The sequence below is a fragment of the Sturnus vulgaris genome, chromosome 5 (assembly GCF_052056855.1).
Source record: "Sturnus vulgaris isolate bStuVul1 chromosome 5, bStuVul1.hap1, whole genome shotgun sequence".
NCBI classification, from domain to species: domain Eukaryota; kingdom Metazoa; phylum Chordata; class Aves; order Passeriformes; family Sturnidae; genus Sturnus; species Sturnus vulgaris.
Genome location: NC_142247.1, coordinates 33866626 through 33883531, shown reverse-complemented (window position 1 = coordinate 33883531; position 16906 = coordinate 33866626). Strand labels below are relative to the sequence as shown.

General features: G+C 40.9%; 1 protein-coding gene across 2 annotated transcripts in view; it reads left to right on the top strand.

Annotated features, from left to right (window-relative positions):
• CHST11 (carbohydrate sulfotransferase 11) overlaps positions 1-16906 on the top strand; it is a 158027-nt gene that overhangs the window by 66678 nt on the left and 74443 nt on the right. The window lies entirely within an intron of this gene.

Here is a 16906-nt window from a genome sequence, read left to right as displayed (position 1 = left end):
AATAATAATACATGAATATGATTTCTGTGACTTTCAGGTAGCCAGCTGCCTTTCCTGTCCTGGTCCATGGCTTTTATAGAGTCTAGACAAACACTGTAGCTCATGTTCTTCCTTACACTGTGTGCTATTCAATACCTGACTGTCTTGATGGGAGCTTAGGACCTCAGAGTAATGACCTCAGTTATTGCTCTTCTTGTGACAAGCAGCATAGGAAAACTACCTGAAATTCATGCTCCTGTTTGGTCCTCAAGATCAATTTATTCCCTACATGTGGGCTGAATTGGCACATTCAGAAGAAGCATTTCCTGTTGGCAGCTGAGAGGAAGTACTGCCATTGAGAGAAAATGCCAGCTGACTATTAAACATATTTATTAAAGTTTAACAACTGCCTATTATATATTTATCCATCAATGAATACATTGAGTTTTACTAAATTGGCTATTAGGGAAAGTGACTATCCCAGTAAATCTAACTTGTTAGATTTAACAAGGCAGTAAATGTTTTAAATACTATTTGATTATGAAGAGACTCACTATATAGTGTGCAAAACAAAGTCTGAGCGATTTAAAGTATTTACATAAAGAATTGACAGCAGCCCAAAGATATGTGATATCTGTTATGTAGCGCAGTAAAGCTCCATTTGCTCGTTAGTGTTGTTTTTATGAACACAGACTGACTTTCTAATTCAATTTGAATTCTGGGCATGGCTGGGAGCATAAGTTTGTCATACTATTCTACCACCCTTTATTGACCATTATGGGAGCCAGCATTGCATAGATGGAAAGAGCATGCAGAAACCCTGAAGAGGAACAATCCAGTGCTGCAAAGGAGAACTATTAGCATTTGCAGGTCAAATTTAAAGACTCTTGGCAGATGCTCCAGAGAAGCAGGTAAGGGAGAAAAGACTGCCTGAGTAATTAGTCTCTCTGGGGTCTGCTGGGTGTCAGTCAAAACCTTTTGCCCTTTAACATTATTAAAGGCCAAACTGTAGGAAAGAAACATCCCCGTCCACTGAAGAGCTGTAATCCCAGAGCCCTTGAAAACTTGAACAACTGAAAAGATTTCCTGAGCTTCCTAAATCAGGGGACATAGCTGCCAGCTCCTTCCTTTTTGGGTACCCTGACCAAGTGAACCATTAGCATCCCTTTCTAGACTCACCTGTGAGCCAGCCAGGAAGTCAGTGTTTGAGGAAGTGCAGCAGTTCTGGCAGCTGATGTTGAACTAAAGAGATGATGTTTTTTTATGCAGAAGTGTTTCCATCAGCTTGCTCATACCCATTTGCATCAAGCTTTTAATCTTTGTTTCTTTGTTTTTAGTTGGTGCTTGATTTTTTTGGAAGGGGCTTTGCATGCTGCCCATATTACTATAGGGACAGGCAAATGAGCGTATGCCATCTGGGAAAACAGTAACAAGAAAAGGCAGTGGGTAGAGGCTGCCAGAGAAAACAACAGACTGGAGATGACACCTAGAATGCTTCATCAGATACATGGTTCACCTTTTTTTTTTTTTTCCATTTGTTCCCAAAGAGATGTCTGTCTCACCTTTCTAAAGGTGACAGTATTTTGGCAGGAGGGTGCTTGTTCCTGAAGAGTTCACCTGTACTTGCAAGGGTGGAGATTGGATCTCTCGTGTTTCCTTGCTGAAGTAGTTGCAATCAGCCATTTGTAAAGTCAGCTCAGAAGTCAATATATAATAAATATGCAAGGAGACAAGGCCAGGCTGGATGGAAGCTCTAGTGGAAGGTGTCCCGGCTCATGGCAGCTGGAATGAGATGATCTTTGAGATTCCTTCCAGCCCAAACCATTCTTTTATTCTATGAAGACAAAGAATGGCCAAAATCTCTCTTGTACTAATCTAGATAACGAAAACAGTCACATCTTTAACCTCTGACTATCAGAACCTATTGGGCTCCTGATGCTGTGAATCCACGTTTCTCTCCTGGGTGCCAGTGGCTGTGTGTGCTATCACAGAAAATCTGTGGCACTCAATTTAGCTGCCTCAGAGCAGCACCAGAGCTGATTGAGCAGATATTTGTAGTTCAAAGTAATATGTGTAATTTAAACCCCAAACTTAGGCCACTGAAAGATGCCCTGAAGCTATGGTTTTGGATTATTACAAGCTAGGTGTGTTTTTTTTAAGGGTAGGAAACTTTAAATTTGAGCTATATTAAGGGCCCATTCTGCCTTGCATTCTGTGTGCTCCTGGCTGTTCCCTGCCTGGGGAAATGAGAGTTTGGCCATCGACTGAAATAGGTGTCAGATAAGGTCAGTATTCACTTGGATTTCAGATGTTGTAGTTTAACATGAATTAGGTTTTTCTACACTGTGTTTAATATCAGGTTGCACTACCCTCATAAAACCAGATGGAGACAGGTTGATTTACACCAACTGAGGGTTTGACTGTGGTTATTTACTATGTTGACATATAACAGCTCTCTGGTCCTGGCCTGTTGTTTCCTTCTTTGGAGTTACTTGAGTTGTTTGCAGATGCCATCATTTGACTCTTGAATAATTTTTTGGCCTGGTGAATAATTGTGAAAAGGAAAGAGAAAGGAAAGGGAAAAACAAGAGAAGGAAAAAATAAATATGAAAAATAATAATAGTTTTTAAAAAGGGCAGAAAGGGAGACTGGGCTTCAGGAAATTAAAATGTTGCAATGATCTGAAAGTGACTTAATGGGCTGTCTGGTGGTTTGTAGGAGCTGAATGTTAGGATTGCAATCAGATTTTCAGAGGGCTAATCGTTATTGTTCCTATGTTGAGTGGAGAAAGCACTTGAATCAGGACTTGAGAAAGTGTCCGTGGCAAAGCCCATGTGGTATTTATGCCTTAGCTGGGTGTCTGGCCTTGTGATTATTGTAAAAGTAAGTACAACACGTTTGTTCTTTTGCCTGTGGTAATAAAACAGAAAATGGGAAGTGCATTTGTCTGAGGACAAAAGATTTCTTCTCTAGGGCTTTCACTGCAAGATTTTTTGTGAGCACTAATATACCACGAGGGAAAGAAAAGTCAATATAACTGTACTGGATTTACACTGAGTAAGTGGATATCCAGGCTGTGGTCTCCTCATACATGGCAGGCAATGTGCAGCACATCTCAGACCCTATTTTCTGTTGTTTTGCCTTTCATTTTCAGGTGGAGGTTTAGTACTAAGCTGCAGAGATACCAGTGGCAAATTTTGAGGGCTGAAATGGATTGTTTATTTAATGAGTTTCTAAAAAAGCCACATAATTATAAATGGAAACAGAAAGAGGATTCAAACGCATAACAAATAACAAAGAAGATAATCTAGATGTAACTGAACACAGATGAAAAGCCCTGCAGGAATGTGATACAAGCTTGCATTTTATCTTTGGTCGATTTTGTAGGGTTTTTTGCATGTGAAACCCCAGGAATTTAAGAATGTGGGAAAACAAATACTTGCAAGACATATTCTTAGAAGACAACATATACAACTGTGTCTTGTAATTTACATGGCTGTGTACAGGCCCACTGCTCCAAGAATAACAGATAATTGTGGGTCAGCCCATGAGCTGGAGTCACCAGAAGTTCAGAATTGGGTAACATTGTTCACTCTTTCATGGTTAACATTGATCTATTTGGTACATTGAACGTGCTACTGAATTACAAGAAGTTTCAAACCAAAATAGACCAAATGTTAGAAGAATGGGAAGTAATTGCAAGTTTAAGTTAGATTTTTGTCTTCTAGTTTTCAAGATTAACATTTAATTCTCATTAAATGCAAGTAGCACCATTGCTTAGTCTAACTGTTTAGACTTCTGAGAGGAACACAGAAGAGAGGAAGTTCTGTATCCATCAAGATCCAAATCCAAGGATGAGTTTTCTAGTTTTCTAGTTTTCGGTTTCTAGTTTGACATTGCCTAACTTTAATTCAAGAATCAACCTGTTTTTGCTAAAGGTCATGCTGTTTGCCGTGCTACTTGCCTTTGCAAACATTTCTTTTTGTTGAGGAGAGATATTTCTAAGTGTCTGCTTTTGGTGTAGCTGGAGCCAGGTCTAGTGATTTGCTAAAACTGGCGAGTCAGAGCTATAGACTGTGTGTTTGTTGCCTTTGTGCTATGAAATTTTATTGGACTGGTTTGGTGCAGTCATTCCAAAATGACCCATTTCTTTTATTACTTCTATTTTTTTTTTCCTCCTCTCCTCTCCCTCCCACCAGGAGAAGTGAAATAAGTGACTTGTTGCCTTGCAGATGTTTATACATGTTTATACATCCTCAGTCACCTCAGGCCACAGATGCTGCTTTTTGGGAGCTGCCCTGTGATTATCTGTGGCTTAGACTGCCTGGATAGCACCAGCAAATACCAGCCTAGATCAGCCCACATCACTCACCTGGGTTGTAGTTTCCTATCTTCACTTATTCCCACTCCTTAGGATGACTCTGTGCACAGCTGTACCTATTCCTGGACAGATGTTTGTGGTGAGCTTTGTGGTCTGAGCTCTGTGCACACATCATCCACAGCACTTTGTAGCAAAGGTTCCAATGCTTAGGACCTGGCATTTGTGTCCTTGGTGAGCCTAAGGCACTGAGTGCACTGAGCACTGTGCAGTTTGTTTCAGTGTGCTCTGACTTCTCATTCTCAGAAACACAACAACCAAAGAGCAGGTCATAGAGCAGGATGAGAGCCCCAGTTCACCTGGTGGTCTGTTTTCAGCAGCAAGTGACCAGACTACAAGAAAGATTAAAAAACCTCATTATACTCTTTCAGAGCACAACCTGTGGATCATTAGCATCCTGAGCCAGACTTGTGTATTTGTCAGCTATGTCATGCAAGAAAAGCCTGAGATGACTGACAATTGCTGTATCAGTCTGAAAGGGCAGGAAAAAAAGTAGATCTCTAGAGTTACTTGCCAATTCCAGTAAGACAAGAAAATTACACTGGCATTGTATATCAGTGCTATCCAGTATTTTTTTTCTCCAGTTTTCACATAGATATATTCTGGGTTTCAGATTTCTTCCTTGAGACAGCCATATAGCTGTCCTGGGAAGTGAACTTTTGAATATGAGAAAGTTTATCTAAAGAACAGTATGTTAGAAGTTATTGATGCTTTGAAACTGAGTCATAAATATGTATGTGTCCTTATCGAGGGCAAGAAGTGGCCCAAAAGTTCTACCAGTACTGAAAACATATGTTGTATGATTGATGCTGATCTTTGTAGGCAGATCTGTGCAAATGATAACAGCATGGTAAGTATGGCTCATAATCACAGCATTTGATTGATCATAGATTAAAAACTCCTTAATGGGAAAGATACAGAATGGAGACATAAGGAAGAACAGTTGATGTGCACTGCCAAACTTTAGGTACCTACTCCTGTTGGTAAACAACAACTTCATATGTAATTAGGCTCATTTGCTGCAGCAAAATGCCTGCTGATGAAAGAGGAGATAATTGATTTACTCTGTGGATGACTTCTTATGCAGAAACATTACTTACTGTCATGCTTGGAAGTCATAAAACAGCAGCTGGCCTGGGATGAAATATTACATTAACCTTAGCAGAAAAACTGCACTATTGAGAATGCTTTGTTATTAATTACTGATTACAAACGATAAGAGCTGGTTTTAGATGCTGAGGAAATGACTTGGGGAGGGGAAGGTTTCAGGTATGGTGTGCTTCATAGATCATTCATTGTGACATGATGGATACCTTTGTAAGTCAAGAGGAATTAATCAGACAAGTATGTACAGTAACTACCAGCACTCAAGGGTAGAATTATCCCCAGGACATGCTCATTCAGGTTCCTGCAGTGCACTGGGATGAATTTTTAGGCACCTGTGTTTAATAAAAGACTTGTTACCTGCATGGAATGAAAGAAAATACAGTCTCACTCAAAGTAGCTCAGATTTCCCAGATATGAAAAGAAGCAGCACCTCTTTTTAATTTCTCCAGTCCTTGATTTGTATTTTATTATTTTGAGAGAATGAGTTTTACTACAAAAGATTTCTGAAGGCATAAAACTATGAGAGGAAAGGTTTAATAATACGAGAGACATGGCCAAAACCGAAAGGGTTTTATGTGGTGGAGGTGAAAGAGGATAACACAGCTTTCTGTATGCAATATGTGTAATGCACAACTATCTGTATGCAATATGTGGGCTCTCTGTTAGACAAGCACTTGGGCTGGGTGGAGAGAAGACCTGGACTCAAGCACCTGGTGCCATTCAGTGGCTTTTTGTGTTTGTCTCCAAAGCAGATCTCTGGAGACCTGAACCATGTTGGTTCAGTCAAATGCTTGCTCTGAACTTAGTAATATTCAGATGGGACACCTCATCTGCCTCTTTCTCTGCATGAAATTCTTCATTTTTTCCTCCCCATTTTTATATTTTGGACCAGAAAAGCTGAGTAATCATACATCAGAACGCAGGGGGATATGGTAGCTTGGAGGAAGGAATGGGCAGTGGGAGGATGTCAGTGTTTGCAAATAGCTTTAATGAGCACAGATTTCTGCCCCTGGTCCCTGCAGAACAGTGTCTCCTTTCTGTCTGTGCTCCAAGCATCAGAAACCATCCAAGTGCTCCAGTATCACTGGCTGAGTTGCTGTATCCAATTGTTTTCAGCTTAGACCTTGTAAATAGTAGCCTCTCATGCTTGTTTCTGGTGCTGGTAGTTTTGGGGCAGCTTTCTCCGTTATGTGAAGGAAAGCAACTGTGTTTGGTTAAACATCTGCCTTCTTTTCCCTGTGTTGGGTTTTTGTTTTGTTTTTTTTTTTTTTTTTGTTGAAGAGGTTTCTTAACTGCAGCAGAGTTGTTGCCCACTTGTGACAGGGCCAGATGATCTCTTTAAATCCTGAGAGCCCAGCTGTAACCTCTCTCACCCCTGAGGAACTGTAATGTACCCCAAAAGATGTAACTACAAAAATCAGAGAATACACACATACAGTCTGTCTACTGGTACTTGTAATTCTTGTTTACTTTAACTTTAAGGTGGGACAGAAGAAGTTGGTAAATTTGCAATTAGTTTCAAGAGATCAGATTCTCCAAGTCCCATTTTTGCTGACTTAACTGTATCTGATGCAGAACCTCAAGTTCCATAAAATGGCCTGTAATATCCATTGATGTTGTATATAATGTTGATATATAATATTCATTCACTTTTTCACTTTGTACAATATACATTAATTTCAATAATGTAATGAGCTGCATCTTACCAAAGCTTGCTTCAGTAAAAGTACCATAATCTTCTTGTCTGTTTGTGCAGAGAAATTCAGGAATGTTTCTCTGTGAATGCCACAGACATAGCAAGATTAACATACTGCACTTTGAAGGATATGGCTGCAGGAGCCAGTGTGCCTTTTGGGGTTCCTTCACTAAGGAAATTCATGGTACTATGAGGAGACAGGCTGTAGAGTTTTTGTACAAGTGTGTAAATCATCAAATCAAGCACGGATTATTTAAGGGCACTTTCTAAGGAGGTTTTCTTTTAGTGGAAGTTTGTGGGGAAGTGTAAGGTGTGTCAAGCCAGGTGCTGCAGTCCAATCCATACTTAGTGCACTAGAAGAGGTGGCTTCCCCTGCAGTGAGTCTGCTCTCTGTGATTATGGACAGGGCTGAGCATAAAGGTCAGCTGGAAAATACAGAATTTGTGGATGGCTGAAAGCAGTTGTGAGTTTGGGCTGTGTTCCTCCAGTTGTGACAGGTGGGAAACACTTGGGCTGGCTTGGAGTTAATTTCACAGGGAGGTGTGTGTGTGGGCAATGATGGACTTGAGGTGATGCAGTTGAGCATCTCAGACTGGGCAGGTCATGTATCCAGGTGACACAGTGCACAGAGTGTCCTTCTTCAGTCTCTCCTGTTCATGCTGTCTTGCTTTCTGAAACTAAACAGAAGAAATGAGCAGGATTTCAGGCTGGCAGGCTCTTCATTAAGCCTCTGTCAGGATCATCTGAGGATATAATAGAATAACAGCCATGGCTGATTTAAGACTTTTTGTGCTCATCTGCTGATCTAGTAAAACAAGGAGAAAATTCTGCCTTGCCCTGATAGTCTTGTTCGGTGGCATCAAACCCTTGTGACAGCAGTAATTAACATTTCACTGAATCCAAAGTACAAACTGGAGGGTCCTGGGCTATTCCTGCCAGTGTTCAGGGTACTCTCACAGAACTGTGATACGAATCCCTGCAAAAAGAGGATGTGTGTCCCATGCTGGTTGTTGGAGTTGTCCTTACATTTGTTTGTTTAATCATCAGAAGACTGGTTGTTTCAGTAATCATTATCTGGGCCAGCCACACTTAAGCTGCTTTTATTCACTGGTTTTCAGACCCTGATTCTTACTCATATGGAACAGCGGAGGAAATAAAAGGGGGGGGGAAGTATTTTTAGAAGGTAATACCTATACAGCATTTGAACACAACAAAAAAAGTGTTTGTATTGTGTATGTCTATTTTTTCTCTATAAATAACATAGTACCTATCACACTGAGACCACTCAAGGAGATCATTGTTGATTTACTTACCTGTTGAAGTTGTATATTCTGGTGTGGATGGAATCTTGTATTTGAACCATCCCTAAGTTTATGAGGCAATGGCAAAATGTGGGGAGGCAGAATGAAAACAAAATTTTATTTCCTTCACAGTGATTCTTTTGTGTAGCTGCTTTGGAGGAAGGAATGGCTTTGTATTCTAGGTTTTCCAGAATGCAGTCAGTGTAGATGTTTCTATCCATTTATAACCTTGGGAGAAAAGTGAAACTTGATCGATTGAAAATTGATGGCAACACTCCTAAGGTCTAAAGAGGCCAAACTTAGAGTTAAAAGATCTCATCCAGGGGATCAGAAAGGAGCTATATTTGTGAGTATTTTTTTGTCTGTGTTTTCATCATTCCACACATTCTATGGCACTAGAAAATACTGAAGGTCTTATGCCAAAAAGACCTTTTTCCCTTTTTTTTCCCCCCTCGGTAGTGACATAATAAATACAGTGAAACCAAAGAGAGTTGGAAAATTTACAGTGCATTGAAACTGCTGTGCATTTCTGGTGCCTAGAAAATCCAGGAAGGAGTGTTCCTTTCTTTTCAACCTTAAATCACATCTGAACGATATTCTGAGTGCTGTCCAGCACAGGGCTAAAAGCAAAACGTTACATCCAAGTTTTAGAGGAACAGTAAAAAAATCACAATGTCCGTGCAGTCAAATTGCCTGTCTGCACAGCAAATTAGCAACCTCTGTAGCTATCAAATTAATGCCTTAATATAAATCTTTTCTCCCTGTAAATGTGGGCTGTGTCTTAGATCATTTAAGACAAGCATCTGGGGATTAGTAAGAGGAAGTGAATATTAATTCAATTAGAGTACAGAAGATGAACGTACAAGCTGGCGTGGGGAATTGACATCAGGAGCCCAAGTAACAAAGACATCTCTATAGCTGGGACAGGACAGTTTCATCTGTTCAAGTCAGACTTGGCTTTTGCCTTGCATATATTTTACTTATGAAATAGTGGTTGAAGGAGTCGTATTTACATAGCAATATAGTTAGTGTCATATTTTGTGAACTAAGCCTGGTTGACAATAGATGGATGAAAGATCTGGAGAGCAGATGCATAGTGGTAGCTTTCAGTTCATTTTGATACATTAAATATTCATAAAAAGCTCAGCTGAAGGAGAAAAATAAATGTTTAGTTGAACCAGTAAGGAGAGCTGAAATCACTGGTACTTCTCCAAAAGTGTAGCATCTTACCTAATGTAAATTGAATGAAGGTTCACGTGGGGAAGGTGAGATATGCAATATTAGGCACTGGTTTCTTTCTGTAAGAGATTCTTGTGCCACTGATAATCTCTCTGTAAAGTAATAGCCAAAAGTCACTATTCTAAACACAGAAGCATTTTTGTTCTTCTATTTCCATAACTTTGGACCTAAAAATGCATATCCATGCACTTCCTTATTCTTAAATGCTACGTGTTTGCAGGCTGGAAACAAATCCTTTCACACTGCATTTTCCAGACAGGAGCACCCTGTCACTTTGGGAGTAAACCCTGGATCTGTAGACTTTTCTCACCCCTTCTGTGACACTCTCATTTGTGCATGATTTTCTGCTAATCTGAGTCTTCCTTCATCTAAAGAACATGGGCACTCTGCTCAGCTTCCTGCCTGATGCACAGTCAGGGATGCTTTTGTCTCTGTCCCTGAAGTTTCTAGCTCAGGTAGGGCTTGGACTCTGGCAGCAACTCCGGGGTTCTGGGGTAATGCTAAAAACGAATGCAATGTGCATATACAGATGTGTGGTTGTGTATATTTGGTAGAAAAAGTCACACCACAGACAGCTCTGCACTGGCAGAGTGAGGGAGGAACAGGACACACACAGCGAGCACGTCCAGCTCCCAAACAGCCTCGTGGGCTCAGTGACTCTGTGCAGGGTGTCTCACTGTAGGGATAGCAATGACCCTGCTGCTTTCCCTGTAGCTGCCTTTATCTTCTTTATTTCATGTAAACTTGGGTTAATCAACTGTTGCTGAATTTGCAGCTGTGTGCAGAGGGGTAAGGTTGTCTCCTTGCCAGGACCTAATTCTCTGTTCTTTCCGTTCCTTCCTGCCCATTCCTCCAGCCCTGAAGTCTCCTTCTCAGCCTCAGTCCTTTTCAGATTTCATCTCTGCACAGTCTCCCTCTCCCATTCCTACTTTTTATCTTACAAAAACGAGTACATTGTTTACATGAATTACTGTGTATGTTTAAGTTCATGGCTTCGTCAGAAAGTGAGGGAACCACACAGTGAAAGAATGAATACGAGACACTTCTCCCTCTGAAAATTACACTCTTGTTTATTTGTTTATTTTAGGCACCTAGTGCAAAAACAAACCAGGTAAAAGAAAAAAAAATCTGTTTGCTGGTAAAACTAACATGAAAGTGTGTCACCAAAGTAATGATAGACTAGGTTGTTTATTAAAATGGAGGGAGTTAGAAAACAAGTAGTGCGAGACCTACGGTTTCACCTCCAATCCCCACTAAAGAAGTCATGGGACACTGAGATGTAAATGCATTGAAGGGGTTTGTTTTCAAAAGGGATGTAACAGATCTCTCCCTGATCCTGCTTACAATCCCTGAATCACACAGGTACTGATCTGTCACGGGAAGATTGGTGGAATCTTCAAGCATCACCTTCATGCCTTGCACTAAGTATCAAGTGCTGGTCCTCTTTGAGAGACCCACTTCAATTTTCACTCAGGCTGTTAAGTGAGTTACTATATAAAATATTGACACTGAAGGAAGAAAACTGCCTTTTTACCCAAGTGTAAATGATCTTGAAACAAAATACGTGGGATAAAAGAATGATTTCTTAGGTAGGTTTAATGAATAATTGATTTTTGCTTCTCATGACATTATCAGTGTAATTAAATCTGTGGCTAAAGAAGTAAGACAGAAGGTATCATCCACTAAGACACTGAATCTCTTTATCCCACCACTGGCAAAGTACTGTCATCCTTTATTAAAGGCTCTCCTGCAGTCGTGCGGGTTCACGATCTGTCGTGTCACTAACAAGTCGTTCTTGTGTAAGTACCAACATGATAAAAATCCATGTATCCAATCTGTTATCCACATCCAAAAATAACCTAAATAAGCTTCCTTCCCTGCTAAACCTGCTCCTGTCTTTAGAAGCTGTGCACTGAAATAATTCTTGCTTTGTGTAGGGGATGTAGATATTGGTGCGTGTTTCCAGTTGACCTGTCATGCAACTATGGGTGGTCACTAACCTGAGTCACTCACCAAGCCCCACCAGATGGTTGCTGTTGTGATTTCTTTTGCTCTGTTAAAAGCTTGTTGAAAAATCAGGCCAGAAGAATAAGAACAGGGAATAGGAACCTAGTTTGAATGCAACTGGGCTTGGCCAGTGTGTATATCTTTAGAAAACATACTTATATGGCACTGTGGTTTCTTCACATGGATTCTGTCTTGGAGAAATGGGGCATGGAGGGTAATTGCAGAGGCCAAGCAAGGATAAAACTAAAGGCAAAGGCTCAGTCTGCAGTTGCAAACACTGAAAGTGCATTGATTTAGAAATTGAGTTATGTATCTATTACACTTGTCAGCTACTGTTGCTTTATTTTGCAAAATTAACTCTGAGAAGCAGTTTTTGACTTTCCTCCAAGTAACATCTCCTGGATACCGCAGTGGTCTCCTGGAATAGCTCACTCCCTTGTGAATCCTCACTGTCATACAGATCAGCCTCAATCCCTTATGCAGTGAAGTGCTAGAGTGTGTTTCACTGCAAAGCTACAAGTCCACATGGAATAGGAAATCTAAATCCTGTACTGTGTGGTGGGTCAGTGTGTAGGTGATGAAATGGCCTGATGTATTTTGAAAGTCAACAGAGATCTTTTTGCAGATGTCAGAGCAGCCTGTTGTATCACACGGAAGAGGGGTCTCATTCAGTGGCTACTGAAGTCAGCAGAAAGGCTTCCCCGTGGCTTAGTTTGCCTTAGGGACAGTCCTTAGTTTCAGAGACGTAAAGAAATGCTCCACTCGCATTGTTAGCAGCTCTGTTTGTGTTATAAATACTACTCTGAGCAACTGTTCCTGGAGAACTCCCGTCTGTTCAGTGATACTCAGCCCTGCGTGCTGCAGCCCGTGTCTCCGAGTGTGACAACGCTAATGCTTCCCTTGAATCACCATCTAAATGATGGTACAGTAATCAGCACCACACCAGAGTCACTGCAGCAGCAGCCTGGCAAGGGGTAGTTCTTGTTCCTACCGTGCTGCAGGATGTTCAGCCAATGCCTGAGCTGCTTTGCACCATCAGCACACCATGCATCCTAATACTAGTTCTGCTATTAATGCTTTTTGTCATCAGATCCTTGTGTCTCTGATACACTTGTAATGCCTGTAGCAGTCCTGCCTCTTTATCTGTTTCTCAGGGGCACATTGGTGGTATAATTATTGTCTGCATAGTGTTTTGATAATGAAAAATGAGAAGTGTAATTATTGGTTACAAGTTTGATTGTGCATCCACCAAAACTACACAGCTGCCGTGTGATGTACCTCTTAAATTCCTCCCTTTCTTGAAGGCAAGCCAAGTATTTGCTCCTTTCTATAATTATCTAAGATGTACCTGTTTGATTTTTCTGACATATATCTTTGTCACTGCAACCTCCACCAATATATACTCAGTCTGAAATGTTCATCTAAATGACTTCAGAGAGAACCAGTGTTTGTGTGGAGGCCTTTATGGACCAAGGGCAAACTGCTTTCTCATGCACAAATATGAACATGAATGTGTGCATGCCCCAGCTGCTGCTGAAGTCTATGAATTAGGGATGTGCTCAGTCCTGCCAACAGATTTTGTACCAGTCTTGAAAAGGGATGGTTTTGTATGCCCAGTGCTTCATTATGCATACAAAATACGCATTAGTAAACCTGCATTTTGATTCCCCAAGATGTACTTGCATGACTGGCTGTAGATGGCTTTTCTGTACTCCAGCTGCCGAGCTTAGAGCTGAAACAAGTATTTCTCAATGGGAAGAGTAATTGTTTCAGCTCAGAATTAAGTGGCTAATCATTAGGAATTCAATTGGTATGAAATGCACAACATTAATCATGATGCACTAACGTGCATCAATGATGTGGATGTAGGGTGTGTGCTCCACTAAAATTCACTAATTGATATATCTGGTTTTTATTGAAAAGGATTAGTGGGGGCTGTGTTGTTAAGCAGGATATGGGAATGCCAGACCTGCAGGGATTTTAAAGTGATTACCCTGCTGTTCAGGACACGCATTAGTGAGGGCTGAAACCCTTAGAAAGGTACTTTTTTTCTTTTTTTTCCTGAAATCTGATATTAAAATTGACACCATAGATGTATCTTGAATAAAGCACTGTCCCTACTTTGAGTATCCTTTATACCCTGGCAAGGGAGTCCCAGCCTGCAGCAGGAGTAGGGGACAGGGGCACTCGTGCAGTGTAGATGTGATCCAGTGTGGAGGGAGGGGGGGCATTGCCACCTGCCTGGCAGCTTTCAGCAGCAGCCTCAGCCCCTGCAGGCAAGGGCCAGCTGTGCTCTGTGTCCCAACAGGCTGCACAGGACCTCTGCATCTGAGTCCCAACGCCAGAGAGCCAGAGTCCTGTCCCTGGGGCTGTTTCTGCACATTCTTGCTAATGCCTGTGTTACCCTCAAAAGTTTTTGATCTCTACTTCTGAAACTACTGAAAATATGATACTGTAACATAACAAATGTTGATGAATGTTAAGCTGAATAACATCTGGCTTATTCTAAATAACTTCAAATAAAATGTTGCTAATTCCCAGTATTATGGAAAATTCCCTTCTTGCTAACCAGCAGTTACTGCATGTCTCTGAAACAAAATTATTCCTTGTGTTCATTGGCTTTTCAGCCATGTGAACTCCTGTGTTGAGAATTTTAAAAGTCTCCTATGTTTAATTCCCGAGGGCACAAATGTAACCTGTTCAAATATCATTCCTCAATTATCCTTTGAATCATCTGCCTTCCAACTCTTCTCAGATTCCATAAAATACCCTTCTGACTACCTATCAAAAAAATAGTACATCTGTTCTTTCAGTTCATTTCCCTAAACTGTAATCAAGCACTGTCTATGCAGTAAAAATGAAAAGGAATGTCTATCTGGAACAGCATTCTTCACTTTTATTATTGGAAAATGCATTAATATTCCCTTATCAAACATATCCATTTAACAAATCATTCCATTTCCTTCCATATTCAGCTATTTTTAAAAGAGAAATGCACAGAAAGCCATTCTTTCCTGATCATAAAGGCCAAGCTTGATTTATGTCTTATTCTTGTCGTTTCATGAAACCTAAAAATAGATAATGGTATATAGCCTATTGACCTCTCTCTTTTGTTGAAACATAGCTGAAAGGTTATGGACCCTTACTAAATCTGGTCTAAGCTGCCATTTGTATTAACGTGGTGGAGCACAGAGTAATAATGGGAATTATATTTAGGCTTAGGGTTAAAACTTGTGTGTCTTAGGTTGAAGTCTGTTTCCAGCCTGGTTACTGCAATTAGAAAAGTGTGTGATTCATCCAAGTTTTTGGTCGTTAAGTACTGGGGACAGACATTCAAGCACTTTGGAAAGTGCTTCCTTTTCTGTCTCCACTCAGAGGAAAAGAAACGGAAGGAGCACTTCAAGTACTCGACTTGCAGGCTTATTTTTTTTTCCAGTTGATGTGGAGGCTTTATGAAGTTCCTTTATGAAGTCCTTCCTTGAGGAAAGGACTGCAGCCCAGGTGCCTTTAGTCTGCCAAATCCAAACAGCATCATTCTGCAGCCACTCTGCCCACTTTCCACGGGCTTACACCAGGTCCAGGGCACAGGAGGCTTGGCCTGAAGCAGCCACGGTTTGGTGCCTTCTTGCAGGTCCTTGCAAGGCAGCAGCAATTTCCAGATGTCTGACTGGGGTTTGCTTTTGGACAGATTCCAGCCTCATCTTTCCAGGCAGGCTCTGTCCAGCTGCGGGAAGTGCTGCTCTGTGGTCCAGCTCTCTAAGGTATGAAGAGAAATGGTGACCACCCACCTTCCCCAGCAGCAAGCATGGGCTCTCCAGGGCTCCATCCTGACCCTGTGTGTGCTGGCACTCAGGAACTGCTGCTGTGCTGCACCAAAGAGAGCTAAACAGTCCCAGGGGAACAGAGGGTCTCCTTCTGTGATGGCCAAGCACCATTAAAAATCTGTGTATCATGCCTGAGGTCTGTTTAGCTCAGGAAGAAGGGGAACATTTATTGGTTTTAAGATAATTTGATAATTAGAGATAGTCACTTGGTGTTGGTTTTCCCAAAAGACTGAGATACCATGGGTTTTTTGAGATTCCCAAGGGCCTAGAATGTAGGCACTTGAAAATCTCACTCAGGGACTCTAGAAGGCAGTTAAACTATTCATTGCCATCAGTCTTGGTGGGCACCCAGCAATGTTAAAAGCCAGGCCCAGGATTTAGGACAATCAGCAGCACCCAGGGTGGAGGAGGCCTGTATGCAGCTGAGTTGTTACTTTGGCATGTGAGATGCTTGGTCAGATGAGTGCAAAAGCAAAGCACTCAGCTCCTGCTCTGTCAGAGCCCATAAATACATTCAGTTATTACAGGAGAACTGTATGTTCGTGTTCAAGGCAATATTCAACTTCATGCAGTGTTTGGCTCCATTAATTATCAGCCTTTGACTGTTCTTGCAAGTACTGAAATCCCAAGGAAAACATAAGGTCCATTAAGGCTCACTGCTTTCCCCAGGCATACAGATAGGACACAATGTGCAAGCACTAGGATTCCCAAGCTGTTTTTTCAGTCTTGAAACATCACATGTTTACTTATTTTAATATGTCTGAAAAAAAAAAAATCGCACAAAAATCCAGCAGTTGGGGGAAAAATAAGATTGTGGTGAAATTAAGAGGTTTTTTGAGCATTAGCATCCAGTAAAATTTAAGATCCATGATTATTCAGTAGCAAAGGAAAATAACACCATGGCAGGGAAAAAAAAGTCCTGCTGATATGCCCTTTTAGAACAGAGCTAACATCAATAATTCTTGCTCTGTGCATTAAGTTTTAATGTGTAGACAGGCACTCTGTGCATAGCAGGGTGTCTGTGGAGTCATCAGGGAGAGCTAATAAATGCCTGTCATATGAAGAATACATTATAGAGGGAGCCAAGTTAAGTGAATCATTTAGTTACCATTAGTCATTTTTCATTAATATTTTTAACTGTTGTATTATCCACTACACATTAGGTAGGATAGAGAGGATAATGCCTGTCATGTACTTTATCTTAAAAACAGAGATTTCTTCCAAAATTGTGTGTTGTTGGTGGGAATCAGGATGAACGTTTCAGCTGTGATCTCAACGGTGTCTTTTTTTATTTATTTAAGACTAAAGGAACTCAGATGGGAAAGGAAATAATTTCATCACATGGCTTGGCATTAACCAGTACTGGCCATTTACA